An 18,665-nucleotide genomic window follows, 5' to 3' on the forward strand; every position below is an offset into this window, starting at 1 on the left:
AAGTAGTCCACTCAGACAGGCCTCTACAATGGATTAGTCCACTGAGACAGACCTCTACAATGGATTAGTCCACTGAGACAGACCTCTGCAATGGATTAGTCCACTCAGACAGGCCTCTGCAATGATTAGTCCACTCAGACAGGCCTCTACAATGGATTAGTCCACTCAGACAGCCTCTGAAGGCATATTAGTCCACTCAGACAGGCCTCTGCAATGGAGGATAGTCCACTCAGACAGGCCTCTACAATGGATTAGTCCACTCAGACAGGCTCTGCAATGGATTAGTCCACTCAGACAGGCCTCTGCAATGGTAGTCCACTCAGACAGGCCTCTGCAATGGATTAGTCCACTCAGACAGGCCTCTGCAATGGATTAGTCCACTCAGACAGGCCTCTGCAATGGATTAGTCCACTCAGACAGGCCTCTGCAATGGATTAGTCCACTCAGACAGGCCTCTGCAATGGATATAGTCCACTCAGACAGGACTCCACAATGGATTAGTCCACTCAGACAGGCGTCTTGTGCGCCATAGATTTTTTAAATGTATTTGCAACTACTCAACAAAAAATGTAAAAATTGGGTCGACCATCCCTCCCTCCCTCCACCTCTCCATCCCCACCTCCCTCCCTCTTCCACCTCTCTCTCCCCCCCCCCCTCCCTCTCCATCCTCCACCTCTCTCTCTCCCTCCATCTCTCACCTCCTACAGAGATGACTCCAACATGCCGTCTCCTACTGTTCATCTCAGGTCCAAAGAACCAGCTGTTCTTGCTGATGGAGTACACTCGATGCTGCGGAACGGGTCACCAGAACCACCCCCCCACCCACACAGAACAACACACCTGAAGATGAGGGAGAGGTCAGAGGTTAGAAGTTATGTAGTTCAGAGCAGGAAAAAAATAAAAGCTCAACACATGAATATCCACCCTGAGGAATCAATCAACGATTAGGGTTTAGGATTTACCAGGCTCGTAAATATATAGAAATTAAGATTTTTCCTTTATCATTGTTCTGCAGTGTCCACACTACACACACACACACAGTCACACACTACACAGTCACACACTACACACACACAGTCAAACACTACACACACACAGTCACACACTACACACACACACACACACAGTCAAACACTACACACAACTACAACTAAGTATTGATGAGGAAAATGTTCCACAAACACAACATACAACACCTACAAGCATAAATAAAAAATTAAACAAAATACCAAAGCTCCCCAACCAGCCCAAGCTGTGTGACTAAGGCTGCGTTTACACAGGCAGTCCAATTCTGATATTTGTTTCACTACATGGTGTTATGACAAATCAGATGTGTAAAAATCTAATGCAATTGGACAAAAGACCAAATAGTGGATTTAAAAAAWAATAATAATAATTGGTCTGCCTGTGTAAACGCAATCTTTCAGACCTACCTGAGTCATGATCTGCTGCAGCCAGGCCTCGTGGTGTTGAGGGTTATTCTTCAGCCACTTGACAGCAGCGGTGTACACCTGCGTCTCAGAGTGAATGTTCAGATCACTGGAGGACAACAGGGTTCTCAGGTGAGGAGGCGACACGCACGGGAAGTCCTCACAGTCCACCACTTCCCGGAAGTGTTCGCAAGCGTAGCGATCCGCCATGTCCATCAGGTCGACGCGGTTGTGGCTCTCGGCAAAGGTGCGGACAGCCAGGCAGTTGGAGGGGTGGAAGTGGGCCTTCATGTACTCACAGCAGGCYCTGGCGACCAGCTCYACCTGCAGTATACAGGCTGCGTAGAGGAGGGGCTGYACGTTGTCCACTGTCAGGGTCAGGCGAGAGGAGTAGGCGAAACGCACCAGGTCGTGGATGGCGTCTCCGTCAAAGTCCTTGATCTCAATCAGGTCCTGTTTGGCCTCGGACATCTCAGACAGGAACATGGCCCTGAAATAAGGGATGACACAGGCCAGCACCAGCTTGTGGCATGGTATCAGCCTGCTGCCCACCTGAACACAAGGAGAGAAAAGGAGAGAGAGAGAGAGAGAGAGTTAATGCAAGCTCACACGTTATTCATTCCCTGAACTATTCGGTCCACAAAAGGTTTTGTTGGTTAATTTGAGTCTCTTTTTTATTATTATTATTATTTTAAATAGGCCTAACTGGTTCCCACCAAACTTCACAAAAACAGACATAAGGCTATTATTTTTTGCCTTGGAGACAAATAGAATTAGGAATTAGAATACCAGAATGGACATGAACCTTCTTATGGGCAGCCATTTTGGTCAGGGAGTTGGTCAACCATGGTTTGCCAGCGCTTTGATAAGATAGCGTAAAATAATGAATTTTGAATCATTTTTCTGCACTGTATGTTTGTTAGCTAGCCAGACAGTTTTGGAGGAATGATTCCATAAATTATTCAAATTAAAAATGCCAATATGCCAACATTCCATTCAAAAAATGCAGTCAATCCACAGTCATACACTGGCTGTCATCAGTTGATGATAGGACTTAGACAAGTTGTAAATGCAAGTACTAATATTTTATCATAATAGTACTCACAGCTTTCCAAGAAAACTAACAAGTAGACATTTACATATATTTTAGAGGCTATTTATACAGAAAGTGTATACAACCCAAATAAACTATTTATAATTATGACTATTTTAGGTTGACAATAATTATTACACAATTTATGATATCACATGCCTTACTTTTATTTTCCTGCATAAATCAAATCAAGATTAAGCCTCTACTGCCATTGGCTACCTGCTGCTGGGGCGGCAGGTAGCCTAGTGGTTAGAGCGTTGGGCCAGTAACCGAAAGGTTGCTGTATCGAATCCCCGAGCTGACAAGGTAAAAATCTGTCGTTCTGCCCCTGAACAAGGCAGTTAACCCACTGTTCCTAGGCCGTAATTGAAAATAAGAATGTGTTCTTAACTGACTTGCCTAGTTAAATAAAGATAAAATATATWTTTTTTTAATACAAATTCTAATTAGACTGGTTTGGATTTCTCCCTGACCAATATGGCTGCCATTTTCACTCCATTCTGGAACTTTGAGTGTTAATGACATCTCAGCCCCTCTAGTAATTTAATAGCATCTCTATGCTTTACCCATTGTTTGGCATACCCATTTCACAAATAGCTAGTAGCCAAAGAGCTAGTGGCTGAGCATTGTGAACACTATAAAACCTCACTCTGCCTGTCCCTCACATCTATGTCCAGACCTACCTTCAGTGTGACATCACAGAGCTCCCCCACTTCGTAGAACTGCCTCAGGGAGTCGTGGAAGTCCTTCCATGCCTCATGGGCCTCAAAGACAAAGCATCCGTCTGGCTCAGAGTCTCCATCAGGCCTGGTGGTGGTGGTGGTGCTCTGACGGTTCTCCTTCTCCTGCTTGAGCTTATGCTGCTTGGCATGCTCCGGCACCATGTCGCCTGGAGCCATCACAGTCTACAGGGAGTCAGACCTGGGAGGAGAGAGAGGGGCAAGATGAAGGGGAGAAAATTCAGAGAGCTTGTTAGAAGAAAGGGGGGAGGGGGGTTAGCCTAGTCCTGTACATTTACAGCCAACCAAATGTTCCCTCTGTCCCACACTCAGTGGAAAAAGGAGGTCAAGCTAATTCTCACAGGAGGCTAAATGTATGATGACACGGTTGGGAGTAGAGAGCTGTAGACTAGAGACGCCATTGAGCCCCTGTGTGAGGTCTCTCTCTCGCTGTCAAACTGATATGGCACAGCCTATAAAACAGAGCATCGCAAAGCACATTTCCACCCACATTTGACAGATTATGTGGCTTCTCCGGTGAGCTTTCTGCTGCTGAATAGACTCCCTGAGACAATGTGGCCAAAGGCTTCACCGCCCCCTCGTCACTATTCTCAAGGACAGAAGACATTTTGCAGAGATAATGTGGCCAAAGGCTCCACCGCCCCCCTCGTCACTATTCTAAAGGGCAGAAGACATTTTGCAGAGATAATGTGGCCAAAGGCTTCACCGCCCCCTCGTCACTATTCTCAAGGACAGAAGACATTTTGCAGAGATAATGTGGCCAAAGGCTTCACCGCCCCCTCGTCACTATTCTAAAGGGCAGAAGACATCTATTGTAAGGGTGTAACATTCACCATGACACAACAGTCCTTGATTCAAATGTTTAAGATTCAAATGTTTAAGATACGACTGCATCAGACCACAAACCAATCCATGATGTAGCATCGGTCAGAAAAACGATTCAAACATTATGAATCGCCGATTCACTCTTTTGTTGTTGTTGCTCATATTAGTTTCTACCTTCCGAAAAATACCTCATTTTGTGACATTTTGTGTCGAAACTAAGCATTTAACGGCGTTGACAGTCATTGAGCACGCAGAACAACTCTAGGGAGTAGCCTAGTCAAACTGCACACTGTGCCCAGCTTTGCTCGCAATATTAGGCTTTAGAAGTTGAGTGACAACCCTGTGTAATTTGCTAGGTTACAGTTATCCACGCGTTGTTGAAAATTGTGTTTTTCCAGAATAAAAGTAAGCTACCGGGAGACACAACTCATCTGTCTATAGCTGCTGAACGAGGCTGACAATAGATTTTGATTTTGATTGTTCAGGTTCACCATGAGCAATATCTTTTAGTAGTTCAGTGTATAAAAATGTATTTTTTTTTTTTTTTTTAAAGATATACAGGGTAAGGTGATATTTTCATAACGAGGAATTACTTTTTGCGAGGTGCACTGCATGGCCAAAGCTGGAGGACAAAATGAGCTCACTAAAAGCTTCCAAACAGTCAAAAACATTTGATTTTGAGATGAGGGGTGAAATCCAATTGTTGTGCTATATATTCATTGGCTAGGTCATAGCTCATTTGTAAATAAGTATTGATACATTACCAGCTGAAACACTTCATCTGTTAAAAATGACAAGTTAATGAGTGAGTGATTGGTGATTTCAGAACCAGTGGAGGGGGACAAAAAAAACTAAATCTGATAATGGTAGTGGGGTGGGTGGTAGATGTCTAGTCTCCTTTATGGATCTAATCTGATAGTGGTAGTGGGGTGGTAGATGCCTAGTCTCCTTTATGGCTCAGATCTGATAGTGGTAGTGGGGTGGTAGATGCCTAGTCTTCTTTATGGCTCAGATCTGATAGTGGTAGTGGGGTGGTAGATGCTATGTCCTCCTTTATGGCTTCAGATCTGATAGTGTGGGTGGTAGATGCTAGTCTCCTTTATGGCTCTAATCTGATAGTGGTAGTGGGTGGTAGATGCCTAGTCTCCTTTATGGCTAGATCTGATAGTGGTAGTGGGGTGGTAGATGCCTAGTCTCCTTTATGGCTCAGATCAGGTACCTACATAGTATACACGTTAGACATGCATCATTCACACAAACACCCAGCTCAGACAGGCCCAACTCAGAGAGGCCCAGCTCAGAGAGGCCCAGCTCAGTGTGGCCAGCTCAGACAGGCCCAGCCCAGAGAGGCCCAGCCCAGAAAGGCCCAGCCCAGAGAGGCCCAGCCCAGAGAGGCCCAGCTATTGAGCGCTATCAGCAGCAGATTTTAATTTAGAATGGAACATGAATGTTGATGCAACAAATGTTTAGTGCATTTTGTTCACTAATTAAACCAAACCTAATTGTTTCAAACCAAAACGTAGCATTCCTGTATAGTATCAGAACCCATGTATCTACACTGATCATTACACAGGTGCCCCTTGTGCTGGGGACAATAAAAGGCCACTCTAAAATGTGCAGTTTTGTCACACAATGCCACAGCTGTCTCAAAAATATAAACGCAACATGTAAAGTGTTGGTCCCGTGTTTCATGAGCTGAAATAAAAGATCGCAAAAATGTTCCATATATCACAAAAAGCTTATTTCTCAAAAATGATGTGCACAAATKTGTTTACRTCCCTGTTAGTAAGCAAGATAATCCATCCATCTGACAGGTGTGGCATATCAAGAAGCTGATTAAACAGCATGATCATTACACAGGTGCCCCTTGTGCTGGGGACAATAAAAGGCCACTCTAAAATGTGCAGTTTTGTCACACAATGCCACAGCTGTCTCAAGTTGAGGAAGTATGGAATTGGCATACTGACTGCAGGAATGTCAACCAGAGCTGTTGCCAAAGAATTGAATGTTCACTTCTCTACCATAAGCCATCGTTTTAGAGAATTTGGCAGTACATCCAATCGACCTCACAACCGCAGACCACGTGTATGGCGTCGTGTGGGAAAGCGGATTTGCTGATCTGAACGTTGTGAACAGAGTGCCCCATGGTGGGGTTATGTATGGTATGGGTTGGCATAAGATACGGACAATGAACACAATGGCAATTTTAATGCACAGAGATACCGTGACGAGATGAGGCCCATTGTCATGCCATTCATCCGCCATCTCATGTTTCAGCATGATAATGTTTCAGCATGATAATGCACAGCCCCATGTCGCARAGATCTGTACACAATTCCTGGAAGCTGAAAATGTCCCAGTTCTTCCATGGCCTGCATACTCCCCAGACATGTCACCCATTGAGCATTTTTGGGATGCTCTGGACCGACGTGTACGACAGCGTGTTCCAGTTCCCGCCAATATCCAACAACTTTGCACAGCCATTGAATGAGACAACATTCAACAGGCCACAATCAACAGCCTGATCAACTTTATGTGAAGGAGATGTGCCACCCTGCATGCAAATTGTGGTCACACCAGATACTGACTGGTTTTCTGATCCACACCCMTACTTTTTTTCTCTGAACAACAGATGCATATCTGTATTCCCAGTCATGTGAAATCCATAGATTCGGGCCTAATAGATTTATTTCAATTGACTGATTTCCTTATATGAACAGTAACTCAGTAAAAACATTTWAATTGTTTYGTTTATATTTTTGTTCAGTATAGATACGTATTGAWTCGTCTTGAGAGAGAATATGGCAGAATACAGAGTAGTCATTCCCTCCGCAAGGCAATCAAACAAGCAAAATGTCAGTATAGAGAAAGTGGATTCGCAATTYAACAGCCCAGACACGAGATGTACRTGGTAGAGTCTACAGACAATCACGGACTACAAAAGGAAGACCAGCCAYATCGCGGACACCGACAAGCTAAAYACCTTCTTTGCCCGCTTTGAGGATAATACAGTGCCACCSACTCGGCCTGCTACCAAGGACTGTGGSCTCKCCTTCTCCGATAGCCGACATGAGTACGACATTTAAACGTGKTAACCYTCGCAAGGCTGCCGGCCCAGACAGCWTCCCTAGCCGTGTCCTGGGGCCCCACAAGGGTGAATGCTCAGCCCCCTCCTGTACTCCCTGTTCACCCGTGACTTTGTGGCCATGCACGCCTCCAACTCAATCATCAAGTTTGTGACATTGGGTGCTGTAGGTGTCCTGGAGGGCAGGTAGTTCGCCCCCGGTGATGCGTTGTGCAGACCGCACCACCCTCTGGAGAGCCTTGCTGTTGTGGGCGGTGCAGTCTGTTGTTGATTTTATATATCAACATTCCAACCTCATTTAGCATGATCTATTCAATTATGSCATAATTCTACTATTTGTATTCATTTGCATCACTGTCAATGACATACTTTTATTTTGAAGGCTAACCGCAATGTCCACTATTGTGGCTAATCCTTATGGTGGCTAGCTTCACATAGATGGGTCCGACCACCATTAATCAAATAAGAACTGTCTTATAAATGAGGGTTATTTTAGATGACAACTAGCGCTATATAGTTAGCTAGCTAACTATAGCTACTGAAACAGATGATGTCATTTTGCTATGTTTTTGGGGAAGAACATTGTTTGCATCCATGAGCTAGCTTTTATTTTTATGACCAGCACTGTAGGTGGGCGAGACAACTTTACCAGCATCATAGCATACCTATCGATGAATCWTTGTGACATATGAAATACGAGTGATAGTGTAATCAATGTTTAATAACTACGTAAAACATTTATGAAAGCGTTAAATGATTATGTGACGTGCAGTCATATTCAGTTCCTGATTGGTCAACAAGCTTATTTGACACGTCAAATAGTGTTATTTGACGTCTCTTTTTTTCTATTGCACTCCACACTGCCCTTTCTCACCTAATCAAATAGCTACCCAGACTATTTGCATTGCCGCCCACCCCTACGCTGCTGCTACTCTGTTATTATCTATGCGTAGTCACTTTAATAACTCTACCTACATATTACCTCAATTACCTCGACACCGGTACCCCTGAATATAGCCCCGCTATTGTTATTTATTGCTACTCTTTAATTATTTGTTATTCTTATCTCTTACTTATTTTTTGTATTTTCTTAAAACTGCATTGTTGTTTAAGGGCTTGTAAAGTAAGCATTTCAGTGTAACGTCTACACCTGTTGAATTTGGCGCATGTGACAAATACAATTTGATGTATGGTTGTTATGCTAGCTCACTTGCTAATGACTGTTAGCTGGGTAAATAACTAGCTAGAGCTAGCGGTATTCATACGTCTCTCATATCTTTGCGATACTATAACTTAGAGTATAAGTGTCGGTAGGAGTATGAACAATCATAAGTAATATCTTTACTGGTGTAGTTATATTTTTTTCTAGTTAAACAAGCAATCTGTTCAAATTCATTGGTTAGCAAGAAGCTAACGAACGTTAACTAGCTAGCTGAAAATTAGCTACTAACGTTACTGAACTCATGCAAGATGTTGGAGGAAACGAATTACTGTTACCCTCGGTATACATTTACTACATGGAACACGTTGAGCCAATCTACATTAGACAAATTTATTTTTCTGTTACCTCATCTTGTAAAAATCCAATCCCACTTTCATTTACAGACACAGAATTTAAACCATTCGACTCGCTCTGGATGCGCAGACATCAATTCGGGGCGTTTCTTGATATCAGGAAATAACCATTGGTGCCTGCCATTGGTCAGTTCCGGTGTTATGAGACTAATGTTCTCTCGACAGATTATTTGTTTTTATTTTATTTCACCTTTATTTAACCAGGTAGGCCAGTTGAGAACAAGTTCTCATTTACAACTGCGACCTGGCCAAGATAAAGCAAAGCAGTGTGACACAAACAACAACACAGAGTTACACATGGAATAAACAAACATACAGTCAATAATACAATAGAAAAAAAGTATATCTACAGTTTAAATAGCAAGTTAGGATAACTAACTAACAAAAAAAAGTTAGGAGAATAGGGTGAAGGTTAGGCGTAGCTACAGTTTTCCCCGAGCGAAAGAAACGGCCACGGACTAATGGCGAGTATCAATGAGTGTAAATTCATATCGAGAAACGCCGATAACAGAAAACAGCCCTAATTGCGGTTTGCAATTACACACTTCTCGCTCTGGCACAGATGTTGCAATTTCTTCTTCTTTGTCTTTTATATTATAATGGCGGTCCGCAAACAAACGGTTCAGGTGCATGCACCCACCTACTGTGCTGGAGTGTGCGATCATTATGGTTTGCCAAATTCTGTACTGCACATTTTGTATATGTGTGTGTGTATATATATATATAATAACAAATAAACAAATACCKCCCTACTAACTTCTAACAAACCCTCCCACATCCCCAAACACTCTACCAGTGTGAGTGGAGGAAGCCAGCTGTGCCCAACCAGGTTCAGTCAGTGGAGGACTTGTACCTGGACGGACAGTACAAGCCTCTGTACCTAGAGCCCGCAGAGTAGGATCTTCAGTGGCTAAGGAACCATCTCCCGGGCAGATTCAGTGGACTGGCATACCTCCTTGAACCWGAGCCAGAACAACTGCTACCATCCCTGTCTGTACCAGCGGAGGTCTATATTTAATCCCTTATMATTTATATATGAAGGAGGTGAGATCTATTTAATTTCATGGTGTCAGAATGTACTGCTGTATTAAATCAATTCAGAACTAACTTGTTGACATGTTCTATTGCAGATTCAAAACCAGATACATTTATTGCAGAATGTATCTATATTCATCAACGAATAAGCATATTTGACAAGAACGCACCTAGTCACCCATCAATCACCTGAACTCCAACAATCACATTGTTTTAAATAAATCTAAATAGTAAACAATGAATACATATGCCTTTCATACATAACATATAACCATCTGACTCTAAGTAAAGATGAAATTATTTATTAATCAATGCCACAAACCTGGGACATCGAAGAGCACCATATGAACTGTTATTACTATCAGAGAGAGCACAGATTCTTCCGCTTTCAATTTTAGGAATTAGAACAGCACAAAAGGTCAAACAGCATATTGTGCTTTTTGGTGGGTGAGTTACAAACTGAGAAACAACTGTATGTGTCAGGTATATTTAATATAAAATACTAGGTCAACTCCAACAGAATGAGAAACACACTTAACGGACTCAGAACAAGGAAGCTATGCCTAAAAGCAGCTATAGCAACCGTTCTTGTCATGTTGCTGCTGTCTGTAGTGAGCAGCACATTAACACTGCATTCAGGACAGTTGTGAGCAACACATTTAACACTGCATTCAGGTCAGTTGTGAGCAACAAATTTAACACTACATTCAGGTCAGTTGTGAGCAACAAATTTAACACTGCATTCAGGTCAGTTGTGAGCAACACATTTAACACTGCATTCAGGTCAGTTGTGAACAACACATTTAACACTGCATTCAGTCTGAACCGCAGAATAAGCAAGAGGACAGCATTACACAGGGTAACAAAAAAGGTAGCAAAAACAGTACACCACAACACTTTTAAACGTGTTACTGAGTGCAGATGTTATCAAATCTTGAGAACAGCAAGTGAAAAAGGTAGCATATGGAAAATGGGTGAAGGTTAGGGTGGGTTTATAGAGATAAGATGGGAGTGTTCCAAAGTGTCCAAAGTAGAGGGACCATGGGGGCATAAAAGGCATAGTGTGGAATGAGGGGTACATATGGAATACGTATATCATGGCATGCTGGTGTTCTTCCGTACACCTTTTAGGTCGTTGTCACAAATATCCGGCCCATGTTCAGTTATACTCGGGGTCTCAGCATGTGTCCCACGATGTCATTCCATCTCAGTTGCAGCATTCAACTTGGAGCGGCAGTTGAAGCTACTATACATATGAAAGATGGTACCACACAGGCCAGTACGATAGCCTACACATGGAGAGGAACAGTACCAACCAATACTACACACCCGACAGACAGGGAAGGTGTGGAGCAGTGCTGCCTTGGCTGCAGTCTTCTAGTCAGCTGCTGCTCCCTTCTCATTAGCAGCCACCGCCTTGGCATCAGTCAACAACTTCAACTTGAGAGTGGATCATGCATTTTATCAATACCATATACAGTTGAAGTCGTAAGTTTACATACACCTTAGCTAAATACATTTAAACTCAGTTTTTCACAATCCCTGACATTTAATCCTAGTAAACATTCCCTTGCTTAGGTCAGTTAGGATCACCACTTTATATTAAGAATGTGAACTGTCAGAAAAATAGTAGAGAGAATGATTTATTTCAGCTTTTATTTCTTTCATCACATTCCCAGTGGGTCAGAAGTTTACATACACTCAATTAGTATTTGGTAGCATTGCTTTTAAATTGTTTAACTTGGGTCAAACATTTGGGTAGCCTTCCACAAGCTTCACACAATAAGTTGGGTGAATTTTGGCCCGTTCCTCCTGACAGAGCTGGTGTAGCTGAGTCAGGTTTGTAGGCCTCCTTGCTCGCACACGCTTTTTCAGTTCTGCCCACAACATTTCTATAGGACTTTGTTGTCCTTAAGCCATTTTGCCACAACTTTGGAAGTATGCTTGGGATCATTGTCAATTTGGAAGACCCATTTGCGACCAAGCTTTAACTTCCTGACTGATGTCTTGAGATGTTCCTTCAATATATCCACATAATTTTTCCTGCCTCATGATGCCATCTATTTTGCGAAGTGCACCAGTCCCTCCTGCAGCAAAGCACCCCCACAACATGCTGCCACCCCCGTGCTTCACGGTTGGGATGGTGTTCTTCGGCTTGCAAGCGTCCCCCTTTTTCCTCCAAACATAACGATGGTCATTATGGCCAAACAGTTCTATTTCTGTTTCATCAGACCAGAGGACAGTTCTCCAAAAAGTACGATCTTTGTCCCCATGTGCAGTTGCAAACTGTAGTATGGCTTTTTTATGGTTTTGGAGCAGTGGTTTCTTCCTTGCTGAGCGACCTTTCAGGTTATGTTGATATAGGACTCGTTTTACTGTGGATATAGATATTTTTGTACCTGTTTCCTCCAGCATCTTCACAAGGTCCTTTGCTGTTGTTCTGGGATTGATTTCCACTTTTCGCACCAAAGTGCGTTCATCTCTAGGAGACAGAACATGTCTCCTTCCTGAGCGGCATGACGGCTGCGTGGTCCCATGGTGTTTATACTTGCGTACTATTGTTTGTACAGATGAACGTGGTGCCTTCAGGCATTTGGAAATTGCTCCCAGAGATGAACCAGACTTGTGGAGGTCTACAATGTTTTTTCTGGGGTCTTGGCTGATTTCTTTTCATTTTCCCATGATGTCAAGCAAAGAGGCACTGAGTTTGAAGGTAGGCCTTGAAATACATCCACAGGTATTCCATTAAGGAATACCTAGGATAGGATAAAGTAATCCTTCTAACCCCCCCCCCCCCCCCCCCCCTYASMGTYASATGCACTATTGTAAAGTGGCTGTTCCACTGGACATCATAAGGTGAATGCACCAACTTGTAAGTCGCTCTGGATAAGAGCGTCTGCTAAATGACTTAAATGTAAATGTAAATGTAGGTACACCTCCAATTCACTCAAATTATGTCAATTAGCCTATCAGAAGCTTCTAAAGCCATGACATCATTTTCTGGAATTTTCCAAGCTGTTTAAAGGCACAGTCAACTTAGTGTATGTAAACTTCTGACCCACTGGAATTGTGATATAGTGAATTATAAGTGAAATAATCTGTCTGTAAACAATTGTTGGAAAAATGACTTGCGTCATGCACAAAGTAGATATCCTAACTGACTTGCCAAAACTATAGTTTGTTAACAAGAAATGTGTGGAGTGGTTGAAATTAGTTTTAATGACTCCAACCTATGTGTATGTAAACTTCCGACTTCAACTGTATCAATCCCCCCCCCCACACACACACACACTTGTACCCATATTACAGAATAATTACTTACACGGGTGGAAATTTTGAAATCTGAGTGTATATAAGCGTTTGTTCCAGCCCATACCTGATTACAAATCATAGCCTATTGTGGTGATTTGTTATTTTGATTACTTAAGTCGGGTGTTAAGAGCTGGACTGGGACAAAACCCTTCACACACTCCTGCTCTTCAGGACTTCCTACAATGACTGAAACATACCAAAGCAGTAGAATTGTGTTCCAGGTTAAAACAGCTGACCTAGTTGAGTGGCGCTAAGACTCAGGCACACCCATTGGTTCTGGAATAGAGAAGGTGCAAATAAGGTTTTCAATTTGGCATCAATAACATGCCAGTAGTTCTACCTAAAAAAAAAACATGTGAATATCAATTCATTTAAAACACACTATAGCAGGTAGGACTAAATAAGGTTACATAACCTTGCCTAATAGCTATACTAATGATCTGCTGTCCAGAGGGCAACAGCAAACAGATCAATGTCTTCTGCGGTAAAGTAAGCACACTGTTGACTCAAGAGATGCTAATCAGTCCATCTTTGAAACCTCTCAAAAAGCCAGACCAAAATAATACAGCTAGCTAGGGTAGCTGCACGTCGAGTAGTAGGCTACTTGAAGTAGACTACCCACAGACACAAACAAACATTATCAAGAACGCCTAGCTTCACCATCTAAGTTAGATAGATAGTTACTTAGCAAGATAGACTGTTGGTTTATAAAAGCCAAAGAAAGCTTAAATAGTTTTTATGAATTTCTCATGCATTTAAATGGCTAGACAAATTACGTTAGATGGCTAATATAGCCATGTAGCCAGGCTAATGTTGCTAACTAGCTAGCTAACCATGAGCAAGCTCGATCGCAAGATAACAAGTACTGTGTAGATTTTTAACTTGCTGAAGATATTTCACAGAATTGTCAATTTAAACAAATGTAGCCAATGTATTCATTATTAAATTTAGCTAACACTAGATAGTTCATACTTTTTCCCTCGATTGGGCAGTCTCTTTCAAATCATCATGGCCCTGGTAAGTGACATGAAGCTTGAGACATTTGTAGTTCATTTGAAGTTCTGTATGATAGCCACGTTAGCAGCTAATTAGAATGCTATTTTGGGGGGTAAATACAGGCAAATATATTTATAAAAATCACCTTGTCAGAGAGATGTATACGGTTATCAAAACGTCATGCCAGGGTAAGCCTACAAGTAACACAGCTCTTGTTTTAAATGTTTCAAAAATCCCCTATGGGAAAAATGAATAGTGGAAAAACGATTGGATTCATTTCCGTGTTTGACAGCTAGGTTTTATGGGTATTATGACTCATACTGTGGTACCCTATGGCATCAACATATGAAAGATGTTGACATTGTCCACACATTTTTGTACGTGATTTATCTATTATCACGTTAAAAAAATATTAGAAATTAAATGAATAAAATAAAAATATATATTAAAACTTATCATATCATGTTATCATTTAAAGAACTTTATCAATGAATCACACCACAGTCCATTAACACAGGCCAAAACACATTAACAATATAAACACAAAACACAATATATAACAAACTCAAAATACTATAGCTACGGTATATCAAACATAGTCTCATAATAACATTTCAATACATACATTCTATCTTTGACAGAGTGACAAGAGTCACGCCACTCAAAACATCAACCAGCACATCAGCCAGTAGGACAATGTTTTTAGTCCCCTTAAACAAAAGAGCAAACACAATGTGATCAGTTCATATGGGGACATTCTTCATTATTTTCATCTTGTTATCAATGGCTTTTCCTAGTTACCCATATTTCTTTTGTAGTAGAATAAGCACCATATCAAAGAGACTAATGCAGGCCCCTGTGGAAACATTCAGTATGTTATAATGGAGAATATAGGGCAGTCAGCTGTTATTCTTATCTATCTTTATCTGTGACAATATGAGAAAAATATCAAGTTCTCTGGTGATACTCAATGCTGATCATATGGGGTACGTTATAACTGTTCCAAGATAATAACAAGCGATGAAGAAGCCACACTGACTGACAAACTGCATACCTGCTGATATAAAAGCTACAGAAGAATCATTATTTCTCCATTTTCATTTTCAGATCACACATCTGTATTTTCTGCTTTCTACACACACCCCTGAGAAACAAACATTGAAGGTTGCTCTTGGTGGAGTGGTTTAGCCGTGGGCTATTAAGGACGTTGGAATAAGGATGTGGCTGGTTAATACACACTTTGATGGGAGAAACGGACCTGTTCTTCATCAGTGTACAATACCCAAAAGGAATACCATGGAGGTGGTAACATTAATCCCTGTCATGAAAGGGAAAAGGAAGTCCAAATCTGGAGGGGAAACAACAAATAAACAATCACAACTTGTGTCAAATGGACAACGATTCATGTAAGTGTGATGAAGATATTATTAGCATTGATACCCTTTTCAGTCTGAATGTTTTCATTTGTTTTATTTCATATAATAGTTATGCAGTCGCTGACAATCGTACCGTACTGGCTGGCTCCTGGAAATGCTGTACCATTACCCATGTTATTTATGTAGATGATTGTGGTGTAGGAACATCCATACACTAGCCCTGCAAATGCAGCAAGTGAGCAGCCACTTAAAGAAACATTAGTTCACTCACAAAATAATTTCAGCATCCAAACCCCAACAGTGCACCCGAGATTTGATGAATAGAAAGAGAAATCTGTTATAAAACACCTAGGTGTATCGTAATGACATTCTGCGACTGTCAGTAGGCCTAAACTTGAAGCCTGAATTGATTTATCCACAGTTGTCCATGGGCGCCTCGGTCTCGGCCACTCATCTCTTCCATTTTCCAGTAGCATCTCAATTTGGAGCATATACCACCCGGTTTCCAGTCAATTCGCAAATTTTTCATGCGGCTGACATGCAGTGATGTTAAATAATGGTGTCATTTTTTTATTTAACCTTTATTTAACGAGGCAAGTCAGTTAAGAACAAATTCTTATTTAAAATGACGGCCTACTTGTGACAAATCCATCACAGATCAGACTTGCAAAGACTAGGCCGCCTATCATACACCCCGGACTCATGTTATTTATGTAGATGATTGTGGTGTAGGAACATCCATACACTAGCCCTGCAAATGCAGCAAGTGAGCAGCCACTTAAAGAAACATTAGTTCACTCACAAAATAATTTCAGCATCCAAACCCCAACAGTGCACCCGAAATTTAATGAATAGAAAGAGAAGTAAACAATTCATTTAGAACCAGCGTTTATTTGAAAAAGGGCTTTTATTTGCCAAAATGTGTCCCTGTGCATTTAAATGGGACAGGCGGCTGTTTGAGGCTCAACGTTTAATGTAAGTTTTACCGTAAGAAAGCCTGTCCCTTTAACCACATGTTGCCTGTCAAAATATTGGCTGGTTAGCTAGCTAAATTGTATCTCGTTTTTTTGAGGCACTGTTATAGCAAATGACAACTGTTTGTCCGATTTGTTATTTGCTAATGAATATGTCCTTTATTCTAAGATGTCAAGATGTTGCAATTCTATTTTATTGTTTAACTTTCAGACCACAGTGTATGGACACACCACATTTGGATAATTACAGATTAACGATGGCACAGAAGCTTGACATTTATGTTAAATCTACCATCAAGAGCACAATCTCCATTACACCAGTAATAAATATCAGAGGTTTCACCCTCTTCAACATTTACTGTATCATAAAGCAAGTACCTCACAGCAGCAAGCCCAGTTCCAATGTAATTCAATGTGGGGCTTGGTACAACTTGCTGATCCAGTCAGAACCAAGTCTGATGTGAAGAAAAACATTAGAATCYCATAAAATAATGTTAATGTGTCAAGAATTATGTAACCATCCTACAGTAATCATAAGCATAAAATTACTGCAGTTGGCAGATTACGGCAGATCATTGAACTCGATACATATTGTATTATAAAAACTCATTTTAAACACATAAAACATTGATGTGATTTACCATGTGATTGATGAGGTCAAATTAAACAAATCAGACCTCAATTACCTGTATTTTTACCCCAGATTTGTAATGAAGTATCTATTACTGAAAGACACATCACCTTGCGGTGGCACATGCCATAAGAATGAGGAATCCCATACCAAGTCCGATTGTTTTTATGATCGGTATAGTGGTGAGATTCTCTACAAAACACGCAATCACAGAATYAGGTTAGAAGTAGGCCTGTCACATGACACACACTGCTTTTGTTATGTGTTTTGTAGTGTTATTGTTTACTTATTAAATGACCCCCTGGTCTGGTCTCGCACCTGCGCTGAACAGGAATCCGCCAAGTAAAGCTGAGCGTCCAGATGGTTGGGCAGCCCTGGGTCATATAGACCATCAGAGAGCCTAGCTGGAGAGTGTTGGTGAACACCAACTGAAAGACCATGCCTTAGAAAACACATAAACACACACAGAAAGCAATCTATAACGGCAGACATGGGACACAGAATAATAACACACAGATGCAGTGTGAATCTGCTCACACTTGTTCAAAATACTCCAGGATGTTGACAAATTAACTCAAACTAAACAGTTAAACGTGAGGTACTGAGATGTGCCTGTGATGTTTTCAAAGTGCACGCGAGATACGCTGGAACTCATAAACGTAATAAGCAGTTGTGTTTGATGGGACATCGAGAGGTACCGAAGCCGATGACGGACAGTCCCAGAGAGGTGAAGCCCTTTAATGAGTTGGAGCCCAGTTTCTGTGGAGTTGTTCTGGGGACCAGAGTAGTTACCCATAGACTCATCAGACTACATTAGTATTCATTGGTAATATGTTGACCGGTTGATGTTGTCTTATGCACATGCGGCACAATCGCATGTCCCCTTAGGGGATCAATAAAATATATGATCTTATGTGTCCACCTACAAACTGGTATGCTGAGTCAATCAAATGTTAGGGAAGCCATTACAATCAGTGATGCTCATGTCTTATATTGCACAGTAGTTGTATAACAGAATGTTGTGCATCAGTTAAAAGTATAAAATATAGTGTTATACAATCTACTCTGAGGCCCATTACAGAAAAATGTGCGATGTAGGCAATTAAATATATACTTTATAGGGTCATATGAAAGCCATTCAGTTTAACTATCTAAGCCAATAAAATCGTGCAACAAATTATGACCATCTTATCTCTGTAAGGTAGATGAAAAAAAGCCCTGCCCCCTATGTTGATGTTATATTTTCATATGAATGTTTGGTCTCTGACACATACAATACAGTTGAAGTCGGAAGTTTACATACACCTTAGCCAAATACATTTAAACTCAGTTTTTCACAATTTCTGACATTTAATCCTTGTAAAACAAATCCCTGTCTTAGGTCAGTTAGGATCACCACTTTATTTTAAGAATGTGAAATGTCAGAATAATAGTAGAAAGAATGATTTATTTCAGCTTTTATTTCTTTCATCACATTCCCAGTGGGTCAGAAGTTTACATACACTCAATTAGTATTTGGTAGCATTGCCTTTATATTGTTTAACTTGGGTCAAACATTTCGGATAGCCTTCCACAAGCTTCCCACAATAAGTT

The 18,665-nt window shown here is 41.3% G+C and overlaps 1 pseudogene; it reads right to left on the reverse strand.

Moving 5' to 3' along the window:
* The window catches only part of LOC111981268 (kelch-like protein 8), an 18,724-nt pseudogene extending 9,881 nt beyond the window's left edge, over positions 1 to 8,843 (reverse strand).
* Positions 8,844 to 18,665: the final 9,822 nt, after the last annotated feature.

This window comes from Salvelinus sp. IW2-2015, linkage group LG20 (assembly GCF_002910315.2).
Source record: "Salvelinus sp. IW2-2015 linkage group LG20, ASM291031v2, whole genome shotgun sequence".
Lineage (NCBI taxonomy): Eukaryota > Metazoa > Chordata > Actinopteri > Salmoniformes > Salmonidae > Salvelinus > Salvelinus sp. IW2-2015.